The 14,062-nt window shown below is 40.7% G+C and overlaps 1 protein-coding gene across 2 annotated transcripts in view; it reads left to right on the plus strand.

Moving 5' to 3' along the window:
- Positions 1-3,605: 3,605 nt before the first annotated feature.
- The window catches only part of fbxo8 (F-box protein 8), a 59,478-nt gene continuing 49,021 nt past the window's right edge, over positions 3,606-14,062 (plus strand). Inside the window, exon 1 of one of the 2 annotated variants that reach the window (XM_043704544.2) lies at positions 3,606-4,076. The gene's annotated coding sequence lies outside the window, so the exon portion shown is untranslated. The other variant, XM_043704535.2, reaches the window with a different exon arrangement.

Here is a 14,062-nt window from a genome sequence, read left to right on the forward strand (position 1 = left end):
GCTATGCCCCCTTGTAATACCCGACTCAATACGCGGGAAAAGGTTCATACTGTCGACCCTATCTAACCCCCTAATCATCTTGTACACCTCAATCAAGTCACCCCTAAACCTTCTTTTCTCTAGTGAAAACAGCCCCAAGTGCCTCAGTCTTTCCTCATACGATTTTCCTTCCATACCAGGCAACATCCTGGTAAACCTCCTCTGCACCCGTTCCAATGCCTCCACATCCTTCCTATAGTATGGCGACCAAAACTGCACACAATATTCCAGATGCGGCCGTACCAGAGTCTTATACAACTGCATCATGACCTCAGGACTCCGGAACTCAATTCCTCTACCAATAAAAGCCAGTACGCCATATGCCTTCCTCACCGCACTATTTACCTGGGTGGCAACTTTCAGAGATCTGTGTACATGGACACCAAGATCCCTCTGCTCATCCACACTACCAAGTATCCGACCATTAGCCCAGTACCCCATCTTTTTGTTATTCTTCCCAAAGTGAATCACCTCGCACTTAGCTACATTGAATTCCATCTGCCACCTTTCTGCCCAGCTCTGCAGCTTCTCTATATCCTGCTGTAACCTGCCACATGCTTCCTCACTGTCAACAACTCCTCCGACTTTCGTATCATCCGCAAACTTGCTCACCCAACCTTCTAACCCCTCTTCCAGGTCATTTATAAAAATGACAAACAGCAATGGTCCCAAAACAGATCCTTGCGGAACACCGCTAGTGACGGCACTCCATGAAGAAACTTTGCCATCAACTACTACCCTCTGTCTTCTTCCATCCAGCCAATTCCTAATCCAAACCTCCAACTCACCCTCAATGCCATATCTCCGTATTTTCTGCAGTAGCCTACCATGGGGAACCTTATCAAACGCCTTACTAAAATCCATATATACCACATCTACCGCTTTCCCCTCATCAACCTCCTTCGTCACCTTTTCAAAGAATTCAATAAGGTTTGTGAGGCACGACTTGCCCTTCACAAAACCATGCTGACTATCCTTGATCACATTATTCCTATCTAGATGTGCATAAATCCTATCCCTTACAATTCTCTCTAAGACTTTGCCCACAACAGAAGTGAGACTCACCGGCCTATAGTTACTAGGGCTATCCCTACTCCCCTTTTTGAACAAGGGAACCACATTTGCTATCCTCCAGTCTTCTGGGACTACTCCTGTAGACAAAGAGGACATAAAAATCAAGGCCAATGGATGCAAATCTTAGTTAAAAATGCAGTCCCTGATTTTTTTTTTACACAAGCTCGAATAAATCTTTAATTTTTCAATTCATATGTATCAAGCTTCAAGATCATAATTCAGAACAAGATGAAGTGAGGACACCAGGACACCACTTTATTTTACCTTGAGTTCCTACCTACAGATGATGCAGGCCTGATTTCAATTAGGTTAATCCATTGGGGGCAAACTGAGATGCTAAGTTAGTCCTTAATTATCCATTGTACGTTCCTCAATTGGCGACAGTCTGGACAAGTACACCATGGACATTCCCACCCTGAACTTAACCCTAATGAAGGAACATGGAGTTTGTGTAAGGCAACATACAACTAAACTAAATGGTCTCCCCATCTCCAAACTCACCACTTGCGAATGACAAGATTCTATCTAATGTTTATGGTTTGTGCCTTGAAACATTTTCACTCCACAGTCATAGCTAGACTTGCTAGGTATTTCCAACATTTTTTTTCTGTGTTCTGCATTTACAGTACCTGTTTAGAATTGGTGGTCATTTACTTTCAATTATTGCACAATTACAGTATAAATGCGCCCAGAGGGAGTAGGAAGTAGGCTGCATAATGAAAAAAGTACAGAGAACCATATAACCAGAAAATTATTTAAGAACAGTATGTGTGTATTGGCAAGCCCAACATTTATTGTCCCTCCCTTATTGCTCCTCAGAAGATGACGATGATTTACCTTCTTAAATTGCTACAGTCCATGCGAGTTGCCAGGATTTTAACCCAGTGACAGTGAAGTAATGGCAATATATCATTCATGAGCTTTTATGGTAATCTCAAATACTCATCCTTTTTGATCTCATGTTTGATTCAGCATTCTCCCATTGCAAATGTGTAAACTTCTGTATGATGATTAACTAATTATCACAGTGTACAAGATAAGGATCCAGCATTTCAATTGCCATGCCATGTCTTATGTACCTGTATTTTTTTCTCTCCCTCCAGAAGATTACATCTTCAAGCTAATGCTTATGATCTCCTTTCATACAAATGTATAACAACAATGGATAGGGCTGATGTGTTTGAATCTTGCAATTATCAGAGATGCTGTGATTATGATTGTTTGTGTTATGTATGAATTGCGTGGAAATAAATATATTTCTGTACCAAGCTATGTAACCAGCCACACATCTTGGAAATGAACCAGTTTCCATGCTGCCCTTCTCCTTCCCGGTTGTAGAGAACACATGTTTGTGAGGTGGTCTTGAAGAAGTCTTGGCCACTAGTTAATTAAATGCAAGACCTTACTACATTATAAGCAAATTAACTTGTATTTATATGTGTACAATTCATGTCTGCACTACATACCAAAATAGTTTGAATGTTAACTTATTGATGCTCAAATTCAATAGTCAATAACATAGCATGATTAGCAATGACCAGATTTGTTTATTTATGTTAGTTGAATTATACGTATTGGCCATGACAAGAGGGAAATGTCTGCTGCTTGATTGTGAAGCAGCAGCCACAGGAGGCCCTCCACCTAAAGGGTTGGGCATGCAGAAGGAACATAATATTTTAAAGCAGAAAACACTGGGGAAACTCAACAGGTATGGCATCAGCACCCTCTCCACAGATGTTGCCATGACCCACTGAGATTCTCCAACACTTTGTTTTTGTTTCAAATCTCTTAAGGGACTTGGCAGGGTAAATGCTGAGTCAATGGTTTTCCTCATAGGACAGTTTCAGACCAGTGGGCATAATTTCAAAATAAAGGGGTGCCATTTTACGACTGAGGTGAGGAGGAATTTATTCTCTGAGCGTTGGAGCCTTCAAAATGCCTTACCAGAGAAAGCTGTGGGAGCGGAATCCTTCTGTATACTGAGGCTGAGATAAATAGATTCTGATCAATAGGACAATCAAGGATTACAGTGAAAACAAGTGGATGTGAATCAGCCATGATCCTATTAAAAGGTGGAGCAGGCTCAAGGGGCTGAACGGCCTACTTGTCTTCCTATTTGTGATGGTGTTATCTCCAGCAGTTGCACTGTTGTGTTATTTAATATCTAGAAGCAGTGGTACATAGCCCCTCTTTAAGTAGTCATGATTTGGAGGTGCCAGTTGTGTAATTAAAAATCACACAACATCAGATTATAGTCCTATATGTTTATCTGGAAGCAATAGCTGTCAAAGCACTGCTCCTTCATCAGATAGTTAGTGGGGCACTCTGAAAGCTTCCAAATAAACCTGGTTGGGCTATAACCTGCTGTTATGTGATTTTTAACCTAAGATGCTGAACTGGCGGTGAATACAACCAAGAAGGACCTGATGTGGACTGGGATGGACGAATTCAGAAGTCACAAGACACCAAGTTACAGTCCAACAGGTTTATTTGAAATCACAAGGACCTGGACTTCAGGTTACTTCCCAGAGACCCTCCAGAGGGAGAACCACCAGAACCACGTGACACTCCGCGGCCCCGCCCCAATAGCTGGCGAGCCATTACGTCACTTCCACCAGCAACAAACATCCGGCGTCATTGCGTCACTGGATCATGTCCACTCATGCAAGCGGCTTACGAGAGAGGGAAAACAAAGTTAATTAGACGGAGGAGGGGTTCAAAGTAGAAGCGTCGCGGCGCGTTTATTTTTTTCAAGTGATTTATTATGTTCCTTCCATCTCAATGCACCGCTCGAGGAAAACTCTGAGCGCAGACCTTCGTGAGCCGAACTGATTTTTGGTCGAACCAGTGCAAGCATTATCATCTGTTCGTTGCCTCCTCTATCTCTCTCGATTTTTTTCGCGTGAGGAGGACTGGGGGCACCTACCGTGGACATTGGTTGGACCAAGTGTGGGCTCCGACAGGTAGGTGTGATGGGGCTCCCCCAAGCGGCACTGGCTGGTAGACTCAACCAAAGCCGTGACTGCTGCCTGGACCCGATCCTTTAGGGCCGATTGACAGCACACCTCAGCCAATCATCATCCACGCCAGTCAATGGGCGACCAATGGTCGACGCCAAAAGGTGGGGCATTGTTTCTGACCAATAGGTTTGCTTGCAGCGGGTGGCTTGTTGGGGGAATGGGAGAGAGGGTTCAGTGAGGAGCAGTGCAGGGTACCCTTCCAAACTTCTTTCAAGGAGAATGCTGCTTGACATCAGCCCTGAATCACATTTGTATGTGCATGTCTTTCTTAAAAACTCACAAAATGCACCCTTCTCTGCAACTATTCAGTTGCAAGCTATGTTTTCTGGTGGCTGAAGTATTAGGAATCTGGAGGCTGATGCTTAACCAGTTTCTGGCCGAGGGCAATTCACCTGTAGGAGCAAGGGTATATGTCCATTGTATGGTCAATAGTACACCACGGTGGGCAAATGTACATTGCTAGCATCAGAGAAAAGAGTAAACAAAACTATGGATTACTTTTTCTCTACCCCCCTCCCTCCCTCCCATAATACTTTTCTAATAATATATTTTTAGTAATTTAGGGTTTTTTTTTCAGTTTAGATGCAGGTAAAATTCAAAAATGTAAACTCTTCTCTTTACACAGTTGATGGTATGAATTGTATTCATGATCCAAAATGGCATCCAATACACATTGTTGTGAATTGCCATCTTAGTGAGGGTTTTGGAGCACATGAACAGTATGGAAAGCAGAATGCTCAAGATTTTGATCAATGTGCAATATCATTTTGAAGCCAGCAATAGCATTTTTGGAGCTCAAAGCTTGAATGAATTAATCAGGATGACATACCCTAGTGGTGCTATTTAAATTATTATCATTGATTTGTTGGGGCTGGTTGATTTATTTTGGCTATTGGTATGGTTGTGCAAGTTTTTGGTTGTTTCTCTCCAGTTGTAAAGGTCTAGAGGGATTGAGTAAGATGGTACTTTGTTGTGTTGAAACCTTTTCTGCACAAATTTCATGCTCTCAATACGATTGCAATATTTGATCTTTCTCTCGGAATACAGCATAAATAAGTGTGCTTTGCAATTCAACGAAATGTTGAGATCAAAGATGTACGTGTAAGAAAGAGGCCAAATCGTTCTATGTTGTTCAGGAAATGATAAGTCCCTGTTTTAAGGATGGTCTTGCTGCATCTACAAAACAGGGCAAGGACATTCTTTGAATGTGAAGGTGACCGTGGGGATGTGTTTTTGTATGTCTGGATCCTTCATTAAACTAAAGTTATGATATGGAGGTGCCGATGTTGGACTGGGTTGGAAAAAATTACAAATCACACAACGCCAGGTTATTGTCCAGCAAGTTTATTTTAAAGTACAAGCTTTCAGAGCGTGATTCCTTTGTCAGGTAGCTAGTGGGGCAGGATCATCGGACTCAGAATTTATAGTAAAAGATCAAAGTGTCATACAACTGATGTGATGTATTGAACAAACCTGGATTTTAATCTTTAATCTTTAATCACGTGGAATGAGGTTGCAAGTTTTGATTGATTAATGTGTAAATCCCAGAACTTCTCTCAAGTCACAGCCCCGAGATAACTTAATGTTTTATCAGTTTTTTAAAAAAGGTTGACCCCTCAGCTCAGACAATGCATTCAAGGTGTGAGGTTAGAGTCTGTCTGTATCTCAACCTTGAGTCAGACTATTTCTATTACCAAAGTAAGAATTTATAAAATGTCATATGAAATGACTGCTACAGATTGTGTCTTTTTGAACAAAATAAAATGTATCTGCAAATAAAAATGTGCAAATGCAAATTCACCCATAGACTTGTGTGTGTGAGAGAGAGAGAGCAACCATGCAACAATTACCAGACAGGGATGTTCCTTTCCAGCAGGGGAGCACTTATCTTCTGGATGACTGTCTTCCAAGGTAGACTTCGGGATACGGAACAATGCAGATTTGCTGAGCAGAGGCTAATAGTCAAATTAGGTACCCATGAGGATAGTCTCAACCGGGATCTTGGTGACGACAAGTAACTCCACCACACTATACACTCTCTTGCATACACACATGGTATCTAATGCAAAGTGGCACGTTGGATCCACAATTGGCTGTGGTGCAGGAAGCAGACTATGATGGTAGAGGGATATTTCTGTGTCTGAAAGTCTGTTTCTAGTGGGTTCCATAGCTTCAACATTAAGACCCTTGCTGTTTTGTGCTGTACGTGAATGATTTGGACTTAAAGTTTGAGAGAAGATTTGTAGCTCGGGTGCTCGTTGTTGTGGTTCTGTTCGCCGAGCTGGGAATTTGTGTTGCAGACGTTTCGTCCCCTGTCTAGGTGACATCCTCAGTGCTTGGGAGCCTCCTGTTAAGCGCTTCTGTGATGTTTCCTCCGGCATTTATAGTGGTTTGAATCTGCCGCTTCTGGTTGTCAGTTCCAGCTGTCCGTTGCAGTGGTCGGTATATAGGGTCCAGGTTGATGTGCTTATTGATTTGAACCTGTGGATGAGTGCCATGCCTCTAGGAATTCCATGGCTGTTCTCTGTTTGGCTTGTCCTATAATAGTAGTGTTGTCTCAGTCGAATTCATGTTGCTTGTCATCTGCGTGTGTGGCTACTCAGGATAGCTGGTCGTGTCGTTTCGTGGCTAGTTGGTGTTCATGGATGCGGATCGTTAGCTGTCTTCCTGTTTGTCCTATGTAGTGTTTTGTGCAGTCCTTGCATGGGATTTTGTACATTACATTGGTTTTGCTCATGCTGGGTATCGGGTCCTTCGTTCTGGTGAGTTATTGTCTGAGAGTGGCTGTTGGTTTGTGTGCTGTTATGAGTTCTAGTGGTCATAGTAGTCTGGCTGTCAGTTCGGAAATGCTCTTGATGTATGGTAGTGTGGCTAGTCCTTTGGGTTGCAGCATGTCCTCGTTCCGTTGTCTTTCCCTTAGGCATCTGTTGATGAAATTACGCGGGTATCCGTTTTTGGCGAATACATTGTATAGGAGCTGAAAATGTGTTACTGGAAAAGCGCAGCAGGTCAGGCAGCATCCAAGGAACAGGAGAATCGACGTTTCTGGCATAAGCCCTTCTTCAGGAATCCATTGTATAGGTGGTGTTCTTCCTGTTTTTGCAGTTCTGGTGTACTGCAGTGTGTTGTGGCCCTTTTGAATCGTGTCTTGATGCAATTTCTTGTATGTTTTGGGGTGGTTGCTTGGTCTGTGTGTGTGGCTTTCCTGTATACAGGAAGACAGCTAACGATCCGCTTCCATGAACACCAACTAGCCACGAAACGACACGACCAGCTATCCTTAGTAGCGCCACACACAGATGACAAGCAACATGAATTTGACTGGGACAACACTACTATTATAGGACAAGCCAAACAGAGAACAGCCATGGAATTCCTAGAGGCATGGCACTCATCCACAGGTTCAAATCAATAAGCACATCGACCTGGACCCTATATACCGACCACTGCAACGGACAGCTGGAACTGACAACCAGAAGCGGCAGATTCAAACCACTATAAATGCCGGAGGAAACATCACAGAAGCGCTTCACAGGAGGCTCCCAAGCACTGAGGATGTCACCTAGACAGGGGATGAAAAGTCTGCAACACAAATTCCCAGCTCGGTGAACAGAACCACAACAACGATTTGGACTTAAGTGTTGGGGTATCATGAATGACCTGAAAATTGATAGCTTCCTCACTAATTTACCACACTATCTGGAAACTGCAGGAGGATATCAATGGTTTGATCAGGTGGTAGAGCAGTGAAAGATTACATTCAAAACAGAAAAGTTTGAGATAAATGCATTTTCTCAGTGCTAATAAAGCAAGGGAATATGCTGTGAATGGTAGGACCCAGGAGCAATTGATAGTCAAAGGGACTTTAGTCTGTAAATGCCCAGATCCCTGAAGGTAGCAGGGCAGGTTGATAAACAGGTTAAGGCAAATGAGATGCTTGTCTTCATGAGCCATGATGTTGAATACAAGAGCCTGGAAACTATGCTGGAACTGTAGAAAACGCTCATTTGGAAACAACCATAGTATATGGCAATTCTGTTCACCACATCATAAGAAGGATGTGAATGCACTATAAAGGGTCCCGAGGAGATTTATCAAGATGCTGATTGCATTGGAGGGCCTAATTTAGGAGGAAGGACTGGATAAGCTTTTCATGGAGCATCAAAGATTGAGAGTGAACCTGATAGAAATCTATAAGTTAGGGGATAGATAAGGTGAATAAGAAAGCACTTTTTTTTCATTAGTAGAGCAGTCAGTAACCATGCATAATTTTAAGATTGGAGATAGAAGGCGAAGAAGCGAGTTAAGCGTTTTTCACTCCGATGGGAGTCTGGAATTCCCTGCCTGAAAGAGTGCTTGAGTCAGAAAGTCTTGTAACATTGAGCAGTATTTAGATATTCACTTGTGTCACTGTGGCTTCCACGACCCATGAGCAAAAAACTGAAAAATGGTATTAGTATAGTCTAATGTTTGGAGGCCAGTGCGATTACAGTGGTTTGAATTTACTCCTTCTGTCCTGTAAATGTCTGTGAGCCGATGAGATTGAGTCCCTGCTTAGTCAAAAATCTAAGATTATCAGGGTACTCTGATGTGGGTTTGTTTTTGCCATCAGATCAACAATGATCTTATTAAATTGCAAAACAGAATAGAAGGTACTAAATGATTCTTCATATAGTTATATGCTATTGCCAGTGTCATTTTCAATGAATGCAGTGATGAATGTGTTGTACCAGAGTGTGAAGACAGCAAATTTGATTGGTTGTAAGATGCATTCATTGTGGTTAAAAGTATCTTTGTGTAATTAATTATTCACTAAACCTTGCCACGTAAATTTTATATAGATTGCTGATGTTACATTTTCATTTACATTTCAAAATCATGGCCACCCATACCAATGCTTCACATTTTCCATTTCACAAACAAGTCAACCCTCTTTGGAGGGCTCAATAGTTGACTTGTCTACCAATGTATACAATAGTTTGTGCATGACCTCCTGGGATGATCAAATATGTGGTTGTGACTATTTCAGTTACAGAATCTCCTTTCCATAATCACTCACTCCCATCAGCATTACTACTTCTGTCTCAATTTACAGTAAATTGGATTGAATCATTGATAGCAACCTGCGCTGGGATGACAGTGATTCTTTAGTTTATAGTTTTCACACCCCTTTTGCTCCCATTTTGGCAAATCCCTTGGTGCTATAACATAAAACATTTTTGCTTTGAAACATAAGCTAACACCTGTCTTACGTAATAATATGGTGGTTATGTGTTTCGCCACTCAATAAAATGTTAGTAAAGACAATTAACAAAAAAAGAGTGTTGAGGACTTTTGTTTGTACAGTGCATTGCCCTGATCTTTAACGCACAGTATGAAAGAATGGTGAATTCTAATTCAATAGATGTTTTCAATGCAGAGGCAAATAAATGTGCTTGAAATCAAAATCAAAAATTCAGAGCATTTTGGGGGCAGACAGGGAAATGGAACTGACTGCAAAATGAAATTGCTGACGGACACAATGGACTAACTGGACTACTGTGCCGGTTTGTTCCTTTTATATGTGATAGCTCCTTGGAAAATAATTTGCTAAAATGCTTCTCCTAATTCACATTTCTGCTGCCTTAGTAGCATTTTTGATGTGTATGCCTTTGTAGGCTGAAGCAAGACTGGAATTTTGCTCCTGCAAGTTTTGTGATTCACTTGTACTTTTTGTACTACTTGTACTTCTGTCTCCTGTGAAGAACTCTGACAGATGTAATGTGTTTGCTGTACTAGAAAGTTGAAAATCACACAACACCAGGTTATAGTCCAACAGGTTTAATTGGAAGCACTCTAGCTTTTGGAGCGCCACTCCTTCATTAGGTGGTTGTGGAGGCCACAATTGTAAGGCACAGAATTTATAGCAAAAATTTACAGTGTGATGCAACTGAAATTATACATTGGAAAATACCTTGATTGTCTGTCGAGTCTTTCATCTGTTCGATTACCATGATAGTTTCACTTCTTTAATGTGTAAATGACAAAACCTTTTTTAAAAGTTGCATTCTCAGGTTAATTGTAACAATTGCTGTTAGCTAAACAATATGTTGAAGGTGTTAGCCCCCTGTGTTCTCTGTCTATGCCATGATGTTTAGATTGATTCTAATCTAAAAAGTGAGATAAGAGTTTTACATGAATTCATGCAGCTTTTGAGCAAAGTACAATGTAACTCTAAGTACAAATTCACCCCACAAACGTATACGTGTGTGTGTGTGTGCGTGGGTCTGTCTGTCTGGTTTGGGGGATTGTGAGTATGAGAGTGTGTAGAGTGTCTTAAGTGTGTGTGTGTTGTGTGTGTGTGTCTCTGTGTGAGAGAGAGTGTATAAATGTGAGTGTAGCGTGGTCGAAGTCTCTCTCAGTAATTTCCATAAAGTGCTGTGTTGTGCAACAGGAATAGATTCAGTGTTTGAATTGGCCTCAAAATTGTACTTCACCTTTAGGACAGAGGCTTGAATTCATTACTGATTGATAGGATTAAAGTTTTTGTTGCTGGCTGTAATGATCTGCAGTGACTAGAACTCAGGCAGTATCAAGCCAGTTCATGGTAAAACTGGATTTGATCTGAGATAGATTGTTATTCACTGTGAATGACCACATGGTATTTGGTACACTAAGTAGAAGGTGTCACTCTGACACATTAGGAATTATCCTTCTGCAATCAGATCAGAATAAGCAGAGTTCCACTGTTCAATTGCACTTGACTTTGGTCATGTATTGTCAAAATAAAAAAATTGTGTGTCGTTTTTAGTTCCCCAACACTAACATTCCTTATCATTGTATGTTGAATTGAAGGGAATTGTCGTCTCATGGAGTTAACTTGGAAAGTCCACTTTATTATTGATTGTTTTAATTCCTCAGTAAGGTGGTGGCATTTTCCAAACTGTCAGGACAAAGAGGAAAACCAGCAATTTTATTTTTGCACAAATGTGCACAGAGTAAATTAGCCATCGGGGATTTGGAGGTTGGATAAGCAAAGCTGATAGGTTAGATGAAAGTTGAATGTTGCAGTTTAGGTAGTGAATGCATAAGGTGCACAACAGATGGAGAGGATTACAGAGCTTTAATCTGATTAAGGTGTTCAAATAATATTACAAGATACAACACACTCTTTGCTATGAGATTGAATTATTGTATTGTTTATTATTTCGACCGATTTAATATTTTTATAATTTGATTTTGTTAAAGCAATTCATAGTAATGAATGGATTTATACAGCACCTTGTATTAAAGCAGGAAAATATCTCTGTGGTCCTTTGAAGCACAATCAGAAAATCTGACATCAAGCCACTTAAGGAAATATTGCAGCAAGTGACCTAAGGCTTGGTCAAAGAGGTGAGTTTCAGGGATATCTGAAAGGGGTGAAGGATGGAAAGCACAACAAGGTTTACAGAAAGAAATTCAGCTGAGAATTCACAGATAAAGCATGACTGCAAATGATATTGTGATGAAAATTGGAAATCTGTAAGAGACCACAGTTGGATGAATTAGGGAGTTTTGGAGAGTTGTGTGGATTGAGGTCTTTCAGAACTATGGATGGGTTTGAGAATAAAAGGGTTTGAAAATAAAAATTAGAATTTTAAAGTAGAAATATTGTCAGATGAGAGTTAATGTAGTTCAGCAAGCACAATGGCAAAGGAGAGTGGATGTGATTGGGATAAGGTCAGCAGACATGTTGAAACATGTACAGGTTGCAAGGTGGGAGGTTAGTTCAAATTGTGTTAAAACAGTTCAGTCTAGAGGTAACAGATATGTGGATTAGGGTCTTTTTGATACAATGGGTATAAGTATTTCCTATCAACGTCTCAATTTCTCTACTGTACCCTGCAATATATTCACAGAATGCCAAAATGCAAACAAAGGTTAACTTGGCAATATCGGAATATTTCATCGCTACTTAGACTGTGACTGTCAAAGAAGATTTGTTTTTTTTATTAGTTTGGGCTTGATTGTTTACCTTAGTGAAACTATGCACAGAAAAATGCAGATGTTTAATTGTACCACCAGAGAATTTATTTAATGAAGTAATTGGAATTAATGCATGTAAATTGAAAAAAAAATAAACTGAATTGCTAATTTATAATAAATTGTAGATTATCACCTGTTAAACTTGCATTGATCATGTCACAATTTTTTGTAACTGAATAAACATTATCTCTTTTGAATTGTATTAAGGTCACTGATGATTTGAAGTGTAAGTTTATGATTGAATCTCACTGATCATCCTTATGCTCCTGCTGTATCACTGTGGTTGTTCTATTCAAATCTCAAATGACATCTTGCATAACTATATCCATGATGCATTGCTCCTCTTTATTGTTCTAAACGTTTGACATCATCCTTTTCCTCTATTCTCCATTGAAATGTGACTACTTTGCAATAGCACCCCTTTTGGCTATCCATTTGTAACCAGCCAAATCCTTTGGCTTTTCTTCCAGCTCTTGTGCTGTTCCCTTCAGAAACCCCACCAGGATCGATCCTTGCCCTCTTCCTGTTTCTCATTTACATGTTTCCTCTCAGTGACATTATCCAAAAACATGAGACTGAATCGTAATTCCCAAAAAAAAACGAGAACTGGGTTCAGTTGAAATATTTTTCAAACAAAAAGTACCCTCAAGCTGCTGGCTTCTGGATTTTTCAGAGATGGGTCAAGAAAGGTCACCCACACTCATCCAGGAGATAGCTTGCTCAGATCAATATTCTTGCGAGGCTGGTAGCCCTGATTTTCATTCACTGTCTGGGTCTAAATGACTGGTCAGGTTTCACAGACCTCGAGCGGTTAGCAAGTGTGGGAAGTCCAGGATGAGCTTAGTATCAGATTTACGGTAAGCAGTCTCCCTCTCATCTCTTCATCCATCTACATCATTTGCAGTCTGTGGACCTCTCAATCCCTGAAATGCTCCACCCACCTTCCCAAGCTCTCCCAAGTGACAGCAAGCATCTTACTCAACTGAATGTGAGGTGTTTGGTGTTTTTTGGAGAGAAATGCTAACCCGCCCCCAATCCCACACCCTTCAAAGGAATCGGGACTCAGTTTTGTCTTCGAGGGTGGTTCGCCATTAGCTTCTTGAGGGCAAAACGTGCTAGTTTTGCCAGCACTGCCAAAAGCCCATAAATGAATCAGAAGAAAGCCATTTCTCTGACATTCCACTGTCAAGCCACTGTTTTCTAAACTTGCAATCCCCAATCTTTCACCAGTACCAAATCCATCCCCACTTGGCCACTATCTCACACTGAGATTTGTGATTTGTGCTTTTCAATGTCCTATTTGATCCTGACCTGACCTTCCTGACCCCATGTTCTCTTAATCACAAAAATGTTTAATTCCACCTCCAAAGTATCACTTGTCTCTACCTCAGCCCAATTGCTATTGAAACTCCCATCATGTTTTGGTCCTTTTGGATTTGACTATTCAGTCATACTTCTGGTGCCTTCCATCTCCCATCCTCATTTAAATATGAACTTAATTAAAATTCAGTTACTTAGATTAATTAGTGCAGGTTAGCATATATCACACCTTTTCTCACTGAGTTATCTTGGCTACCTGTCCATCAAAATCCTGATTTTTAAAATCCCTCATTCTCACAGCCTGGTCCCATCTACTTTTTAACCACCTATTGCCCTAATTCCTGTTTATACAGCCCATTTAATGTAATTAACTGTCCCAAAGTGATTCATAAGAGCATCGTAACGCCAAGTCTGACACTAAGTAAATAAGACTTTAGGTCAGTGAAATTTTGTTAAATTCTAAATTTTCACAAGATCCTGGTGTTACTGGAAATGTCAACGTTTATCGCCCATTCCGAATTACCCTTGAAGTTGGCAACAAATCATGTTCTTGAATGACTGACTGTAGATCTTTAAGTGTGTGTGAACTATCTATTGTGGAT

The sequence above is a fragment of the Chiloscyllium plagiosum genome, unplaced genomic scaffold (assembly GCF_037043375.1).
Source record: "Chiloscyllium plagiosum isolate Xiang-an unplaced genomic scaffold, Cpla_swu_hap1 HiC_scaffold_2, whole genome shotgun sequence".
Lineage (NCBI taxonomy): Eukaryota > Metazoa > Chordata > Chondrichthyes > Orectolobiformes > Hemiscylliidae > Chiloscyllium > Chiloscyllium plagiosum.